General features: G+C 34.2%; 1 pseudogene across 1 annotated transcript in view; it reads left to right on the top strand.

The window, feature by feature from the left end:
* Positions 1-7,454: 7,454 nt before the first annotated feature.
* LOC143239520 (TBC1 domain family member 16-like) overlaps positions 7,455-19,367 on the top strand; it is a 41,179-nt pseudogene continuing 29,266 nt past the window's right edge. Inside the window, exons 1-5 of the transcript XR_013021224.1 lie at positions 7,455-7,692; positions 9,037-9,286; positions 12,765-12,994; positions 16,010-16,302; positions 17,870-18,583. The product of XR_013021224.1 is annotated as a TBC1 domain family member 16-like (transcript). The remainder of the gene's footprint in view (positions 7,693-9,036; positions 9,287-12,764; positions 12,995-16,009; positions 16,303-17,869; positions 18,584-19,367) is intronic.

Below are 19,367 nucleotides of genomic sequence, written 5' to 3'. Positions count from 1 at the left end.
TAGTTAGATATTAAGTTATTAATTAGTATAAGTATAAAGATGTTCTTATATTTTAACCTGTAGATGACCTAAGGAGGTCGAAACGTTGTCCTCTGCTTTATTAATAAGTGTTAATACTTATACCAACCGCCCTGAGATACATTTTTCTTCAAGTGGGTTTCTCGTCATCACGAAACACTGAAAGTGTATTGTTCCAACTGTTATACTGGCTATCAACAATGACTGCGTATGGTTCACAACTATTACACTGATTAATGTTGCTTTTTATGTTTCATTTATTAATTCGTACTCGTAACAAGGTAATTATGAACAGTTCCAATTATGCCCTCTTCTAAAACTGCAGTTACTGTAACAAGGCAGTTATGAACAGTTCCAGTTTTTCCATTGCACATTCTCTACTGTAGTTATTGTAATAAGATAAGTTTAGACGGTTCCAATTAGGCTTTTTGCTTCTGAAACTACTGTTATTGTATTAATCCAAGTTCTCTATGGAAATATAAACACTTAGTTTATAAGCTACAATACAGCCATCAATGATAGGAGTTACAATGACAACAAAGTCATGCTATGCAACCAGTGTGGCTGGCAACTTCGTTTTATCCTTCTAACTCACTAAAATCCTCTGGTCACGTTGAATTCTTTCTATCCTTCTAACTTACTAAACTTCACTGGTCACTTCCAGTTATATCCGTCTCACTATTTTAACTGCGGGGAATTTACCTCCAAATTTCAGTGATATACCTCTGTAAATTTACCTCTAAGCCGGCCCGGCATGGCTAAGTGTGTTAAGGTGTTCGACTCGTAATCCGAGGGTCGCACTAAACATGCTTGCCCTTTCAGCCGTGGGGGCGTTATAATGTGACGGTCAATCCCACTATTCGTTGGTAAAAGAGTAGCCTAGGAGTTGGCGGTGGGTGGTGATGACTAGCTGCCTTCCCTCTATTCTTACACTGCTAAATTAGGGACGGCTAGAGCAAATAGCCCTCGAGTAGCTTTGTGTGAAATTCGAAAAACGAGAAAAAAAAAACCTCTGAGTCACATGGGTACATGTGTATAGGAGAGGAATAGTTTTACGATTGACCGGTAGATGACACTACATATAATTTAAACAATTTACAATTTTTATATCGAACCAAACCTCTAGCACATTATGTTATATAGCTTTAATATTGTTGTGAAACTTCCGTTCTCTACCTTTGAAATGAAATGTTTAATCGAGGCCCAGGTCTCTTTTATTTACTATATTATCTCAGTTTCTGGTTAAGCTTAATATAAAACAATTTTCGTTTTTACACAATGTTATATACATACGTTGTAGTAACAGTTCTAGTTTGAATCAAGAGAGGTAAGAGAAAGTTATAAAAGCTAATTCCTGGACGCTCATAGTTTTATTTAATCCTAGAATTAATATTTTTAAGTTATTATAAATGCTCATAGTATTTTCGTGTGATTAAATAACTCAGTTGAAAACAAAAAAAAAATCCTATGACCAAAGCACTTTCGAAAAATTGACCTTTTTTTTTCGGGGCAAACTTTATAATAGTTTAAGGATACTAGATTATCCTTGTACAATGTTGTAACATGGTTTTAGCGGTCATCCAGGCTTAATATCCCTCAGACAGTTCTTTAAAATTCATACTAAGTCCTGTGTTAAACATAATTTTATTTTACTTGCCAAAAAAACATTAATGTTAGGCCTACTCTATTTTTAACACTACGTTCTCTGTTTCATAAATGTTACGTGTTTGTTTGTTTTTAACCATTTCATGTCCAAAATAATTATTGTCGAAAATACATTTGCCCAGTACAGAGCTCAAAGTAACAAAGACACAACAAACATCGTAGTGTTTAATGTAGCAGGACAACAAACGGAAGATAAATGTACACATGCAAACATCGACCCAACTGAGGATACTGTTATCACGAGCTAAGTATACCTGAAAATATATATCACAAAAAGAAGATAAATGATCAGCTCTATCCTTCTTTTTCCTGAGTGAGTTGTTATATCGTTAATGAATTTCCATATAAACGAATTTCTTGGCTTCTTAAGAACACCGTCTCACAGCTAATAAGATTTACAGCAAGGTATATGGAACACTCGTAGGTTCATTAAGGCTTTACACTTCGTTTCCAATTCGCTTCAAGCTAATCTGTTATTACACGTTATAGCCTCATACAGTAGTTTTCCATTTGAAAAATGTGTTAAAAGCTGTTTTAACATTTTTACTGAACCTGAAATAGGTAGTTTTGGCCTTACGGAATATGAGCTTTCGGCGCTATGATGATAGTCTCTCACACTCAGAACAGTTAATTTAATTTTGGATATCAATTCTCTTAACATATTAAAGGTGAGCCAATAGAAAGGTGGGTAGCGCTGCCTTTATGCACAAGCTGGAATCACGAGCCACTCTAGGGTATCGTATATAGACATTGTTTTCGTTGAAACTTTATAAATATCTTACCTTTATAGACATTTTAATCAGTATAGAAATGAACGGAAGGTTCTCGCACGAACTGTATCTGAAGCCAACGTATAGCGTTACATCTTTCAACTATTCATCCAGTTCTATAGCTAATTCTCAGCTTATATGTGACCTGCACCTCTACTAAAACAACCCAAAGAATAACAAACAAAATCCACACCTTTCTTAACAGTAAAGATTATCTTGAAGAAAGGTATCAACTGCTGAAAGGTCAGGCAATGGCGTATTTAGGTAGGGGCTAGAGGGGGCTCAGCCCCAGGGCTCATGGTCTTAATGGGGGCCCATTGGTAATTTTATTCTAAGTAAAATTACATAGGATGTAGAACCAATAAAAATTGTTAGTCGCTAGGCCCACACAACCTTAAATCCGCCACTGAGCCCAGGTCAAACATTGATAAAAAACACACTAAAAAAAGCCAGACCAAACACCGATAGATCATTCAAGAAGGCAGTTTCAAACACTGAAAGAAGAACAAAGGTGCCGAACAACAACAAAAAACTGCTACAGCCGTGAACCATTTGTTGTGAAGTATCTTCAAATATCAGTATCAACGGTATGACGGATAATAATATCACATTACATTAACGATATATTTCATTTACATTCAAGTGATAAACGAAATAACTTAGAAAAGAATAAAACTATCCTTTAACCTCGAAGTAATTGTTTTATATATAATAAATTGGCTCATTGTTAAAATACAAAAATTGAATGCTCGTATCATCTTTCTTGATCTATTTTGGTTAAACTATGAAATTACCAAAGTAATGAGACAGCTTTATCAAAACTACTGATTGTTGCGACAACTTTAGTAGTGAACGTCAGAGGTTAAGAAAACAGGCAGCGACACCGCTACTAGTGTCGCTCTCTTTGCCAATTGCCTAACAATACCATCACTCGTAGTATGAACTGGTGTTTCTTTTCAAAGTACGGTGACCCTGTGTCATTCTCTTTGTCACTTGGCTGACACTACTGACCATTGATGCTTTCTTTAACCTTGACATGTGACGAAAGACGAAACAAAAAATATAACGAAAAAATTATTTGCATATAAAAAAATTCACGAAAACTACTACCAATCTATTTTTCCATTGTAGCACTTGAAATTTGGACGTATATATAACGTAGCGTTGTTCATGTGCAGGTCGTTGATTGTAAAATCAGTCATAATATGTTGTGTACTGTAAGCCTACACAAGAAAACTTGTTTATTAGAGAGCCTAGTGGATTGAGCAAGCTGATGACCGAGTGTGTGTGAATTAAGAAAACAAAAATCGATTACGTTGACCTTTTCCTCTGCATCTTTCTCAGAAGTTCCGAGTCAGACGTTGTTGAAGACAGGCGTTCGAAGTACAAAACTTGGAGAAGATAATGTTCTAACGATGAGGTAGGACCAACTGGTACTTTGTTGTATGAGCTTTGGTTTCTAAAGGAGGTTGGATTATCTTTCCTGTATTAGAGGAAATGGACTCAATTAGGTTGTTAATATTCCTATGAAGGTTATTGAACTATTTCGTATAAACTCTTAAGATTATTGAAACTTAATGTAACACAATTATAATTACTATCTAAAAGTATGAATATTATTTAACGTTTGTATAAAAACTTGCAAATTATTGTACGTTTCCACGAAATTCTTAAGGTTATAGATCTGCTAAACTTTTAATGTTATGGAAAGTTTCTATCAAACTCGTAAGATTATTTAACGAAAACTAAACGTATTCAGCTACCATACAGTAAACAGTATTAATTATATTATAATCATAAAATATTCAAGCCATAAACCAAAACACATTAACATGAATTTATTTTTAAAAAATACGCTGCACGTTAAAAAAGTGGGATCCTTAGGTACAAGCTACAACGTGGGATTATAAAATCTATCCTAGGTTTTGGAGGTGACTGTGATGTAAGAACCGCATTGCGGTGGGGATACACCGTCTATCAGTCCTAACCTCCAATTCGCTAGTCTCATGTAAGAAAATTAGAAATTAGGAGAGAGAGATGTGGGTGCTGTAGCCCACAACGTCTCACATGTATATCACCCTTCACGGCCTGCAGACAGTTGTGGGAAGGTGACTGCTCTCCCAATTTAAAATAAGAAAAAGATAAATGTAAAAAGTAAATAAATAAATAAAAATAGAAATAAGGTACTTCCATTTGGGGATAAGTGAGATAAAACTGACCTCTTGAAGTTAGCATTCCTGCCCCAGTATGGTAAAGGCACTAATTAACACAACATCAGCAAAGTGATAGTTTCAAATCAGTTCAAATTCGTGGCAGGTATTTCGATTTAACATTTTGCGCTTCAGAAAGTAACACACAGCAATCGAGGACGCTCAGAAGGTACCTTCTCTTCGCCCTACTCATAAAGTTAAGTTTTGCGGGACTAGTGATTAAAAGCTAAGATACTGTCGTGCTTTTATATGCGGCTTAAGGTGTACATCCGCATAAAGTAGTGCCAAGTTCTTAGATGACCTTATTTTTAAGTAAAAGCTTTTAGTAAGTTTTAATGGAATTTCTCTGATTTTATTTTATTACAGAATAATTTTATTTGAAACTTTTTTATTAAATCCATTAGCTATTAATTTTCGTATTAGTTTGTTTTGTTTTTTTGAATTAAGCACAAAGCTACACAATGGGCTATCTATGCTCTGCCCACCACGAGTATCGAAACCCAGATTTTAGCGCTGTAAGTCCGCAGACATACCGCGGAGCCACTGGAGGACTTTTCGGATCAGTATATTAACATTATTAATAAAACATTGTAATTTATCACAAATTTTACAATATCTGAATAACTGTGAAATTATAATGTTTACAATAGATTGGTATGGAACATCACTATGTAAGGAGGGTAAATCATAAATTGGAAAATCAAAATATTTTCTTTTATCAAAAATAATAATGTTGATATCTTTTTTCTCAATAACTTTAACTTCTAAATCTAAATAATGTTCATTGTATTAAAAATTGAAGTATTTTTAATTTCTAATTCTTTTGGATAAATGGTGTCTATTTAATTTTTTTTCTTTTGAATTTCGCGCAAAGTTACTCGAGGGCTATCTGGGCTAGCCGTCCCTAATTTAGCAGTGTAAGCTAGTCATCAGCACCCATCGCCAACTCTTGGGCTACTCTTTTACTAACGAATAGTGAGATTGACCGTAACATTATAACGCCCTCACGGCTGAAAGGGCGAGCACGTTTGGTGCGACCGGTATTCGAACCCGCGGGATTCGATTACGAGTCGAACGCCTTAACACACTTGGCCATGCCGGGCATTAAAATGGTGTCAATAACATTAAACATTTCAGAATCATTTATGCTAATTAAATCAGAAGTAGTACAATATATATATGTAAAAACGGCTCGTTTGGGTTGAGAATTGCCCCCCGCTAGTACGGCGGTATGTCACCGGATTTACAAACGCTAAAATCAGGTGTTCGATTCCCCTCGGTAGGCTGAGCAGATAACTTAATGTGGCTTTGCTATAAGAAAAACACACAGGGTTGAGAATTGTTTTACGTAGAGGAGTGAACAACGTTTCGACCTTCTTCGGTCATCGTCAGGTCGAAACGTTGTTCACTCCTCTACGTAAAACATTTTCTCAACCAAAACGAGCCGTTTTTACATATATATTTCTCTAAAAGTGGGTTTTCTCGACATCACAGAAATAGTACAGCTTTCAATAAATATATTTGCACAGTAATATAAATATAAATTTGCTACACAAGATGGATTGTTAGCTCCCATTGGAACTCCTATCATTTGTTTAAAAACTTCTTTATTACAAAATATGAAATTATTATAAATATGGATACTTAATATATCTTTTATGTTTTTGGAACTATATTTTCTTTCTTCCAGTTCTATAAAAGGATAACAATATTGTTCTATTAATAAATTTAAAACAAAGATTAAATCTTTCAATGGTATTGTGGTATATAATATTGTAAAATCCAATGTTTGAATACCAGAGATTGATTATTTTTTATTACCCACTGATAGACAGTGCATCCCCACCGCAATGTGGGTCCTACTTCTCAGTCACCTCCAAACCTAGGACAGATTTTATAATCCCACGTTGTGGCTTGTACCCTAGGATCTCTTTTTAAAAAATATGCAATGGATTTAATTTTTTTTTTAATTTCATGTTAATGTGTTTCGGTTTATGGCTTGAATATTTTATGGTTATAATATATATATATATTTAATTAATTTATTAGAAATTATCTAAAGCAATTCAAACAAGTAGTTAAACTTAACATATAAATACAGGCCCGGCACATATATTATAACAGTAATAAATATGGAAACAGAAAACACTCAGACACACATTATGACAGTAACAAATACGAAGATAGAAAACACTAGGCCCAGCATAGCCAGGCGTGTTAAGGCGTGCGACTCGTAATCCGAGGGTCGCGGGTTCGCGCCCGCTTCGCGCTAAACATGCTCGCCCTCCCAGCCGTGGGGGTGTATAATGTGACGGTCAATCCCACTATTCGTTGGTAAAAGAGTAGCCCAAGAGTTGGCGGTGGGTGGTGATGACTAGCTGCCTTCCCTCTAGTCTTACACTGCTAAATTAGGGACGGCGAGCACAGATTGCCCTCGAGTAGCTTTGTGCGAAATTCCAAAACAAACATATAAATACCAAACAATTTGTCAACTGGTTTTACCAGGTAAGCTAAAGTTTTGTTAACATCCTCTAGTGTAACAGCGCATCTTTCGAATCATATGTATTTGCTAACATTTATGCCATTAAAAATTGAAGTCTTAATAATATATTTCGACAAAGAGTAAATGAAATCCTTCGTGTTATCACCCTTTAGTGTTTTTGTATCAATACAGGTAGCGCCACCAGATTTAAACTGATGTATTCTACAAATATTTAAATTAAACTTAAAGTATGTATAAATACAGATAAACTTTATATCTTACATTTTTCCTTAGTCATTAAATCAAACATTGATAAGTAAAAGTGATTATACTATTTTCTGTTTTGGAAAAAACAAACACACGCGAAAACCTCAAAGGTCTGATCGATCGTATGTATTAAAAAATAAATAAACAACGGTATCCATTTGTGAAATACGTAGGCCTATAATGTGTGATTGCAGTACGGTACCGCACAGTGAGTCATTCGTACCCTGGTGGCAGCTGTTATCTTGTAGACTGTCAACGACCGTAAACCCAAAATGATATGGTGAGAAAAAACAAAACATTTTGTATTGAACTGGAGGTGAAAAATATATAATGTACTTTTTACAAAAAGAAAATAAGTTTTAACAAAAGCAATAGATCACAACTAAGGTTTGAATACTATAAAATTTTAAAGATTTAGGTTCAGACACTTTTAGGATGGTGTTTATTCTAAAACGTTGTGCACAAGTGATACTGGTATTAGTATTAGGTTTGGTAGAAGTTAGTTTAATTTTGTATAATATTAATAATACAGTATTAATAATAACGCATGAAAGTGAATCTAAGTGACACTGTCTAGTAACTATGGATAGCTAATTAGTTATTGAAGTTTTTTGTTAGGTAAGAAAAATGAGGGTAAAAGCTAAAATCTTAAGCTATTCAGAGCTGTGAAGCTGGATTTGTAGAGTAGGAGAGAATGAGTAATTGATGCAGTGGTGACAGTCGATGAGTATCATGTGAAGATAAGTTCAGTGGAACTCCGTGTATCCCATATTTATAAAATAAATTCAGACCTAAATGGACCAGAATGTGCAGTTTAACTTTAAGCCAGCTTTGTAACTAATTCACATAAGCTTGTAATAGTGCTACTGTTGTAAACCATTTTATCCAGTTATTAATGTATGTTTCAAAGGTTGTTATATATTAAAGGAAGTATGATAGAAAGAAACATTGTAATTACTGTTAGTTTTTCATTACCATAGTGTTTAGTAACCTGTAAAAACACACAGACAGTATATGTACATTTCTGTAGATTTTAATGCTATCTTTAACATGGTAACTTAGCTTGTTTTGGCATTTCTTATTTTAGCGTAACCAGCATAGATATTTAGTTTATCCACAGTATCGTGGTTAAGATATTACTTTTTTTTTTTCTAATATGAAAGTGAGATTATGGATTTAACTGAGTTTGCGTGTGTGTGTTAGAATGTATAAGAATATATACAGGGTGTTTGGAAGGTCACTGTACAGTTTTGTAATCATATTTTATTCAGTCTATTTCAAGCCAGCAACTGATAGCAGTGCTTAGAAACAAAATAAGAAGGATCCAAGCCTGTATTGATGCCAACAGGGGTCACTTTCAACATTGTTTATAATTGTCATTCATATTTACCTCCTGTATTCTATATTGAAACATGTCTGTTAATAAATACATAAGTGCACAGTGACTTTCCAAACATCCTGTATAATCTATAAGATCCACGTTCTAATCCATATTTATATCAATCAATTAATATATACAATAATTAGTTTAAAAAGCTGTAATAACCATGTGGTATTTCATTATTATATCTTAATTTGATGAGGCTTGCTGTTTTTAATGCTCCATTCACTCTGTATATAATAGCCATACACTGTGGACAAGACAGAATCATGCTCGAATGGAAAATGCTGACATGGCCACTCTAAACTCACTTTTCCGTAAGGCCTCTAATCTTCTGAGGTTAGGATCAGCTGATTCCCAACCAAAAACACCCCCCTTAGATGGAGAAATTGTTTTCTGCAAAAACAATGTTTGTGTTCATCCACCTGCACCAGTAAGAACAGAATTTGACCACCAACCTGGGTACCTTACTATCAAAGCACAGAATGATGAGGTAATTAAAACATATCTTGATAGTTACTCAGGTGGCATACTGAAACCAGCTTTGGTCAGTGCAACAAAGTGAACAGGTTAAAACATGGTTATACTAAAGCTATTAATTATTAGACTAAGATGAAAAACATCATTCCAAGTGTTAGAAATTGATTCATCTTAAGACTTGATTGTTATGTGGTAGACACTGAGAATATAAATAATATGATTAGTAAATTAACACACCTCACTATTATGTGTAGCTAGAGATCTGATGTATTAGTAAATATGAGCATTAGCTAAAATATTTTAGTGTGAGAGTAATATATAAACTGTGAAACTTACAAATATTGGTGAGTAGTTTGGAAACAGAGAAAAGAAACCAGTGTTGTTAAATAGGATTTAAGGGTGTGTTGGGTGGAAGTTAGAGGGTGTCAGAAGTGAGTGATGTGTGACAAATGTAAGCCTGATTGCAACTAAAGAGGATGTGGTACATAAGTTAAAGATAGTTTTATTGAATATAGAACTAGAAGAGGAAAAACAGGGACAACATCAAGGAAACAAGATGGAAAATGGTTTAAGCATGATTGGAAAGGCTTGTACGGTTGTACAATAGCACAAAAATTAGGGCTGTTGTGTCAGGGTTAACCTTCATATACCAGTCTATAATAGGTTTGAACCATTGGTGAAACTTTCTCAGTTTAACCCTTGCCCATTCAGTGGTCATCTAGAGATAAAGCTACCATAATATTATGTTTGTAGATATATGGATTACAAGTCAGCTGAGGAAGATCACTAGTTGTGCCTCACTTTGGAAAACACAAATCTTATTCTATAATAAAGGTTACTGACTTACCTTAGAGGATGGAAGGGTTATCAGATAGATATCTTATTTTCTCTACATAAAAGAAGTGAAAGAGAGAATGCTATCCAAAGGATGCAAGTCAATATTTGTAAAAAAGACAGGTAAAATCTAGGTCATACTGTTCTGTTTTTCTAACATCATAGTTTTTTTTTATAACTCTACAGCAGTTACAAAGAGAATCAATGATTTCATCAAAAATAAAGAATGTGTTAATTGTTTGTACTTTTAACAGTTGATGTACACAAGACAGTCTTGTTTTTTCATATATATTTATCTACAAGTGGGTTTTCTCAACATCGTTGAGTCTTGTTGTTTGTGTGTGACATTAAGGATGTGTTAATGTATTGTACTTTTAACAGTTGATGTACAAAGACAGTCTTGTTGTTTGTGTGTGACATTAAGGATGTGTTAATCGTTTGTACTTTTAACAGTTGATGCACAAAGACAGTCTTGTTGTTTGTGTGTGACTATAAGGATGCATTAATCATTTGTACTTTTAACAGTTGATGTACAAAGACAGTTTTGTTGTTTGTGTGTGACATTATGGATGTGTTAATCGTTTGTACTTTTAACAGTTGATGTACAAAGACAGTCTTGTTGTTTGTGTGTGACTAAGGATGTGTTAATCCTTTGTACTTTTAACAGTTGATGCACAAAGACAGTCTTGTTGTTTGTGTGTGACATTAAGGATGTGTTAATCGTTGTACTTTTAACAGTTGATGCACAAAGACAGTCTTGTTGTTTGTGTGTGACATTAAGGATGTGTTAATCGTTTGTACTTTTAACAGTTGATGCACAAAGACAGTCTTGTTGTTTGTGTGTGACATTAAGGATGTGTTAATCGTTTGTACTTTTAACAGTTGATGCACAAAGACAGTCTTGTTGTTTGTGTGTGACATTAAGGATGTGTTAATCGTTTGTACTTTAAACAGTTGATGTACAAAGACAGTCTTGTTGTTTGTGTGTGACATTAAGGATGTGTTAATCGTTTGTACTTTTAACAGTTGATGCACAAAGACAGTCTTGTTGTTTGTGTGTGACATTAAGGATGTGTTAATCGTTTGTACTTTTAACAGTTGATGCACAAAGACAGTCTTGTTGTTTGTGTGTGACATTAAGGATGTGTTAATCGTTGTACTTTTAACAGTTGATGCACAAAGACAGTCTTGTTGTTTGTGTGTGACATTAAGGATGTGTTAATCGTTTGTACTTTTAACAGTTGATGCACAAAGACAGTCTTGTTGTTTGTGTGTGACATTAAGGATGTGTTAATCATTTGTACTTTTAACAGTTGATGCACAAAGACAGTCTTGTTGTTTGTGTGTGATATTAAGGATGTGTTAATCCTTTGTACTTTTAACAGTTGATGCACAAAGACAGTCTTGTTGTTTGTGTGTGACATTAAGGATGTGTTAATCGTTGTACTTTTAACAGTTGATGCACAAAGACAGTCTTGTTGTTTGTGTGTGACATTAAGGATGTGTTAATCGTTTGTACTTTTAGCAGTTGATGCACAAAGACAGTCTTGTTGTTTGTGTGTGACATTAAGGATGTGTTAATCGTTTGTACTTTTAACAGTTGATGCACAAAGACAGTCTTGTTGTTTGTGTGTGACATTAAGGATGTGTTAATCGTTTGTACTTTTAACAGTTGATGCACAAAGACAGTCTTGTTGTTTGTGTGTGACATTAAGGATGTGTTAATCGTTTGTACTTTTAACAGTTGATGCACAAAGACAGTTTTGTTGTTTGTGTGTGACTAAGGATGCGTTAATCGTTTGTACTTTTAACAGTTGATGCACAAAGACAGTCTTGTTGTTTGTGTGTGACATTAAGGATGTTTTAATCATTTGTACTTTTAACAGTTGATGCACAAAGACAGTCTTGTTGTTTGTGTGTGACATTAAGGATGTGTTAATCGTTTGTACTTTTAACAGTTGATGCACAAAGACAGTCTTGTTGTTTGTGTGTGACATTAAGGATGTGTTAATCGTTTGTACTTTTAACAGTTGATGCACAAAAGACAGTCTTGTTGTTTGTGTGTGACATTAGGATGTGTTAATCGTTGTACTTTTAACAGTTGATGCACAAAGACAGTCTTGTTGTTTGTGTGTGACATTAAGGATGTGTTAATCGTTTGTACTTTTAACAGTTGATGCACAAAGACAGTCTTGTTGTTTGTGTGTGACATTAAGGATGTGTTAATCGTTTGTACTTTTAACAGTTGATGCACAAAGACAGTCTTGTTGTTTGTGTGTGACATTAAGGATGTGTTAATCCTTTGTACTTTTAGCAGTTGATGCACAAAGACAGTCTTGTTTGTGAGTGACATTAAGGATGTGTTAATCCTTTTTACTTTTAACAGTTGATGCACAAAGACATTATTGTTTGTGTGTGACATTAAGGATGCATTAATCGTTTGTACTTTTAACAGTTGATGTACAAAGACAGTCTTGTCTTTCTGTAACAATAAGGATGTGTTAATTTTTTATACTTTTAACAGTTGATGTTTAGATGAATCTTTCTAAATTTTTAAAAAAATAATTTTGCTAACTAACCAAGAATAACAAAAAACTAATTGTTCTTATCTAGAATTTTATACAAATGATTTATTAATTTGTATGTATTTTCAACAGGTTTTGGGGTCAACTCTGATTCTCACATGGATTCCAAATTCTACATTAAAAAGGAATCCCCGTAGTTTGGAAAATCATACCCCTGGGAACTCTCCATGTCGAAGTGCCCGAAGTAGTGCTTGTCCAAGCCCAACACCAAGTGGCCGGTTGCACTCGGGTAGCACAACACCAGCCTGTAGTGAGCGTTCACTTGAAGATTTTGGTCATGGGAGTTGCAGGATAACACCAAGGTATTCCAAGTATTTGTATGGAATAAACCAGACAGAACTACCTTTTGAAATACTGAAACTTTTCTGTATTGACTTGCTCTTGTGCTGTAAAAAACCATGCAACTTGGAGTTCTGAGTGTCCTTGACAATATGTACAGCACACCTCAACTTATCCGTGTTTCTCCATTCTTTCAATTTCCACGTGATTTATTGACAGTTCAGAAGTTCCACTTATTCCAAAGATTCATCCTTGGTAGCCATGTTGTAGACAACAGCTGTACCTGTACTTGTTACTGTGGAACAGCCACAAGACAACAGCTGTACCTGTACTTGTTACTGTGGAACAGCCACAAGACAACAGCTGTACCTGTACTTGTTACTGTGGAACAGCCACAAGACAACAGCTGTACCTGTACTTGTTACTGTGGAACAGCCACAAGACAACAGCTGTACCTGTACTTGTTACTGTGGAACAGCCACAAGACAACAGCTGTACCTGTACTTGTTACTGTGGAACAACCACAAGACAACAGCTGTACCTGTACTTGTTACTGTGGAACAGCCACAAGACAACAGCTGTACCTGTACTTGTTACTGTGGAACAGCCACAAGACAACAGCTATACCTGTACTTGTTACTGTGGAACAGCCACAAGACAACAGCTGTACCTGTACTTGTTACTGTGTAACAGCCACAAGACAACAGCTGTACCTGTACTTGTTACTGTGTAACAGCCACAAGACAACAGCTGTACCTGTACTTGTTACTGTGGAACAGCCACAATACAACAGCTGTACCTGTACTTGTTACTGTGGACCAGCCACAAGACAACAGCTGTACCTGTACTTGTTACTGTGGACCAGCCACAAGACAACAGCTGTACCTGTACTTGTTACTGTGGACCAGTCACAAGACAGCATCAGTTCTTTGAAAATGAACATTCTTCTCTTAGCACTTACAGCTATTACTTGACTGCCAGGATTTCTTCTTTGTCAATCTGATCATTGGTCTGATTTGTATCACTTGCTCCAGTCTTTTACACTTACTTAATTAATTTTGGTGATATTTGTCTTTTGACACCCTTAACTCATGTCAGTGTGACCTTTATCCTGGTACTTTATAAACTCACCTCATTCACATAATGTTATCACTTTTTTCTAAATAAAGTGTTCTCTGGCAGATTTTTCCATGCTGTTACTACAGATTTCTCCATTCCAATATTACAATTATAGAGATACTTTGAGGGTTCTGAGCAACATGTAGGTGAGTTTAATTTTTTTTTAATGATTGGTAAGCCAATGTATGGTAAACATTCCCTGTTTATTATTTCCAGCACAGAGGCAAATCACATCTCTCCTGTCCCACCTCTGATACCTAGTGTTTCACAATGTGAGGGGAGTCACTGTTGGTTGATATGGACATTGATCTAATTGATGGAGATGGAAACATTTATTTAGTTCAGTGGTGTTCCTCCAGGGGGCTCAGACTGCAATCCTGGACATTTGGGAAATGGTTTGAATAGCTTTTTACTATTTCTCCATTTAATCTATTAGCTTCTCAGTTACATGTGGTACAGTTGTCAACTTTTTGCAGTACTTAAGTCCAAGATTCGATTCCCTATGAGTCACATTGAAGCTGGCCAAACATTGTTTTCTTTAACACACAGTCAACTTTATACGTGTGTGTCACAAGTTGGAAGTGGTGCATGTGTTTGTGACATTATCTGATGAGGAACATTTGTTTTAATGATATCATGTAACTCATGTTATATCCTCCTTTCTTCAATATGTGTCACAACTGGTGTGTCATTGATTTGTTGTTACAGTATTCTCTCCTCTCTTCTGTGTATGAAACAAATGTGAGTTTTTGTATGAAAATTTGAGGTCATGTATGAAGGAACATTTAAACAGGTTGATTAAAATATTAAGTTAAATCTGAAGATAAGAAATTTTATATGCAGCTTTAACTAGAAGTTGTAGTGAACACATAATGATCCTGTATCTGATCATCCTGAGTTCACTGTGCTGAGTATATAGCTTTAACTGGAAGTTGTAGTGAACACGTAATGATCCTGTATCTGATCATCCTGAGTTCACTGTGCTGAGTATATAGCTTTAACTAGAAGTTGTAGTGAACACGTAATGATCCTGTATCTGATCATCCTGAGTTCACTGTGCTGAGTATATAGCTTTAACTAGAAGTTGTAGTGAACACGTAATGATCCTGTATCTGATCATCCTGAGTTCACTGTGCTGAGTATATAGCTTTAACTAGAAGTTGTAGTGAACACGTAATGATCCTGTATCTGATCATCCTGAGTTCACTGTGCTGAGTATATAGCTTTAACTAGAAGTTGTAGTGAACACGTAATGATCCTGTATCTGATCATCCTGAGTTCACTGTGCTGAGTATATAGCTTTCACTAGAAATTGTAGTGAACACGTAATGATCCTGTATCTGATCATCCTGAGTTCACTGTGCTGAGTATATAGCTTTAACTATTATAATATTAATGTCTTCAGTATCTTATTCAGATCTATTTAAGAACCGAAAATTTCATTTCATTACGTTTAATAAAACAAGTTTTTCACTGTTAGGTACAAGTAATGTTTTTATCTTTACAAGTAAAGATGATACAAAAAAGCTTTTATAGATTAGCACATAGATTACTTGAATTGCTATTTAAGAGTTTTGTTAATGTTATACATTTCTAATGTGTGTAAATCAACAGATATTTGTGAATGAAGTGAACCTTTTGTTCTTTTTTTCTTTACTGCAAATAAGTAAGAATAATGTCAAAGATATCTTTCTATGGAAAGAAATGTAAGTAAACTGTTAGAAACAATATGTACACTAACATTCTATGGAAAGAAATGTAAGTAAACTGTTAGAAACAATATGTACACTAACATTCTATGGAAAGAAATGTAAGTAAACTGTTAGAAACAATAGGTACACTAACATTCTATGGAAAGAAATGTAAGTAAACTGTTAGAAACAATAGGTACATTAACAGTAGGTTTTTTTATATGACAGAAAAAGCAGTTATACAGCATCTGAAATGAGTAGTCCTAGAGAAGAGAACAGTAGTCTAGATAGTTGGACAACAAGCGATCTGGTAGAAATGAACATTTCCACGGGCTCACTGAATACCAGTGATACTGATCAGCAGGTATCTGGGGGAATCGGACATCAAGAAAAGAACTCTAGTGTAAGAAACCCAGCCTCAACACAAAGCCAGTCAGACTCGGGTATTGGACCAGAGGAAGTAACTGCAGCTCTAGAATCCATGATAAGTGGATTGAATGACATCGAAACACGGTTTTGGGGTGAGTTAGACCTCAGTTTGATCAATATAAATTCTTATTTTATACCTTCTGCATTGTTTTTAGTTTCTAGTTTGTCTAAAGAACTTTATGAAAATGGAAACCTAACATTTGTTGGGTATTTTATCCATCCATTGATTGAGAGATGAATGGCAAATTGAAAGATAAAAGAAATTAAGATGGTGCTTATAATATTAACACAAATCTTCAAACTAACCTAATGAACACTATAATATTTAAACTGAAAACTAACCAGAGAACACTATAATATTTAAACTGAAAACTAACCAGAGAACACTATAATTTTTAAGCTGAAAACTAACCAGAAGAGCACTATAATATTTAAACAGAAAACTAACCTGAAGAACACTACGATACTTAAACTGAAAACTAACCTAAAGAACACTAATATTTAAACAGAAAATTAACCAGAAAACACTATAATATTTAAACTAAAAATTAACTGGAAGAACACTATAATATTTAAGCTGAAAACTAACCAGAAGAACACTATAATATTTAAACTGACAACTAACCATAAGAACACTATAATATTTAAACTGACAACTAACCAGAAGAACACTATAATATTTAAACTGACAACTAACCAGAAGAACACTATAATATTTAAACTGACAACTAACCAGAAGAACACTATAATATTTAAACTGAAAACTAACCAGAAGAACACTATAATATTTAAACTGAAAACTAACCTAAAGAACACTAATATTTAAACTGAAAACTAACCTAAAGAACACTGTAATATTTAAACTGAAAACTAACCTAAAGAACACTGTAATATTTAAACTGAAAACTGACCTAAAGAACACTGTAATATTTAAACTGAAAACTAGCCTAAAGAAAACTAATATTTAAACAGAAAACTAACCAGAAGAACACTATAATATTTAAACTGAAAACTAACCAGAAGAACACTGTAATATTTAAACTGAAAACCATAATATTTAAACAGAAAACTTACCAGAAGAACACCATAATGTTTAAACAGAAAACTAACCAGAAGAACACTATAATGTTTAAACAGAAAACTAACCAGAAGAACACTATAATGTTTAAACAGAAAACTAACCAGAAGAACACTGTAATATTTAAACTGAAAACTAACCTAAAGAACACTGTAATATTTAAACTGAAAACTAACCTAAAGAACACTGTAATATTTAAACTGAAAACTAACCTAAAGAACACTGTAATATTTAAACTGAAAACTAACCAGAAGAACACTGTAATATTTAAACTGAAAACTAACCAGAAGAACACTGTAATATTTAAACTGAAAACTAACTTAAAGAACACTATAATATTTAAACTGAAAACCATAATATTTAAACAGAAAACTTACCGGAAGAACACCGTAATGTTTAAACAGAAAACTAACTGGAAGAATATGGTAACGCGCACGTAAAGCAGGAACATGGTGACATGTGAAGTAAGAACACATGGGTAAAATATGTATCACTTAACAACATTACAAACCTGCTTTCAACCTGTGAGTCTAAGATTGTGGAATTTTGATCATTAATAAATAAATAATTCTTTATTATAGGCAATGAAAAGACAAAGTCAAGTACAGTTGGCCATTCAGTATTGTCAAGTTCAGACAGTGAAAATGGTACTTCTCATGCTAGAAGACATCAAGATGGTTGTGAAGACCTTTTTTCAGAAAGAGTTTCCCAGTTGCATACTTCCATATTGGAAAACTCTGATGAGAGGGTCAGTGTATTCACAGAACGAAATATGAAGATAAATACTCCTCAGAACATAAAGCAGAAACTTGGAAGCGATGAGACCTTTGTAAACAAACCTGTAGCAGCATATACTGTTGTCAAGAACAGACCAGAATCTTTGTGCCAAAATTCTAGTGATAAATGTTTAGAATTAGAAACAGAGATTGGAAAGAAACAAGGAATGAGATTAGAACTGTCTCAAAATGTGGAAAAACGTGAATCATCCATTCGGCACAGCCAAACAACACCAACCCCAGATATAAGCATTAGTCCAACATCTACAAGTAGTTCTACCACTCCAACTACTTCTAATCGAGATCCTGATTCCTACCCCTCTACTCCCCTGGATTCGAACCCTCCCTCTCCATTACAGAATTTGAAAAAGAAGTTTTTGTTTGTTGAAAGTACACCTGAGACTGTTGCCCAGGCTCATAATCTGACTTTCCCAGAGACTCCTGGAAGCATGAGTGGTCAAAGTCCTAATAGACTGCTCAACAGGGGGAGCTCTTGTGCAGTCTTCTCTGTAGATCTAAGTACATAGAAGTTTATTCTTCTGTATGAAAATCATTCCATTTCTGTATTTTAAAATCTGTAAAGTAGTTATTATTTTTGATGCAGAAGAGTCATAGAAAGCCATTATCCCAACTGTTTCTTACATTTTCAAATACTACTCTGTACAAGTCAAGCCTGTAGTTTTTGTTGTTTTTTTCAAGTCATGTACAAAAATCTAAAGTGTTGAAAGGGTTCAGTTTTCATCTCAATTCATAAGATATCCTTTTCTGTGTTTCTACTCATTATGTTTTATGGTTTCTACATTTTCCATTGTTTATGTATTTCATATAATAAATAATAATAATAATAAAATAAATAATATAAAATTATATATTCAAACACCTAGCACGCCCTCTACATTCCGACACTCAGTTACACAACCCTTTTTAAACGTGGTCAGCTTCCAGTCAGTTACCTCTTTCTTTCTTTATGAACCTGACGATGACCGAAGGTTGAAACGTTGTTTTCTCCTTTACGTAAAATAATTTCTCAACCCAAACGAGCCGTTTTTACATATATATTTTTCTCCACAAGTGGGTTTTCTCAACATCACTGATTATTACTTCAGTGACTATTAAACAATGTGGTAGACTTAACAAAGAATCAAATAATACGGTGTATGAGTTTTTAAACACTTTTTTTGTGTTTCTATGGAATATGTTTTACTTACGTTACAAATGTTACAAATAATACGGTGTATGAGTTTTTAAACACTTTTTTTGTGTTTCTATGGAATATGTTTTACTTACTTACAAATGTTACAAA

Source organism: Tachypleus tridentatus, chromosome 13 (assembly GCF_004210375.1).
Source record: "Tachypleus tridentatus isolate NWPU-2018 chromosome 13, ASM421037v1, whole genome shotgun sequence".
NCBI classification, from domain to species: domain Eukaryota; kingdom Metazoa; phylum Arthropoda; class Merostomata; order Xiphosura; family Limulidae; genus Tachypleus; species Tachypleus tridentatus.
Note: the sequence above shows the minus strand (reverse complement) of the source record. Positions and strands in the feature narration are given on the sequence as shown.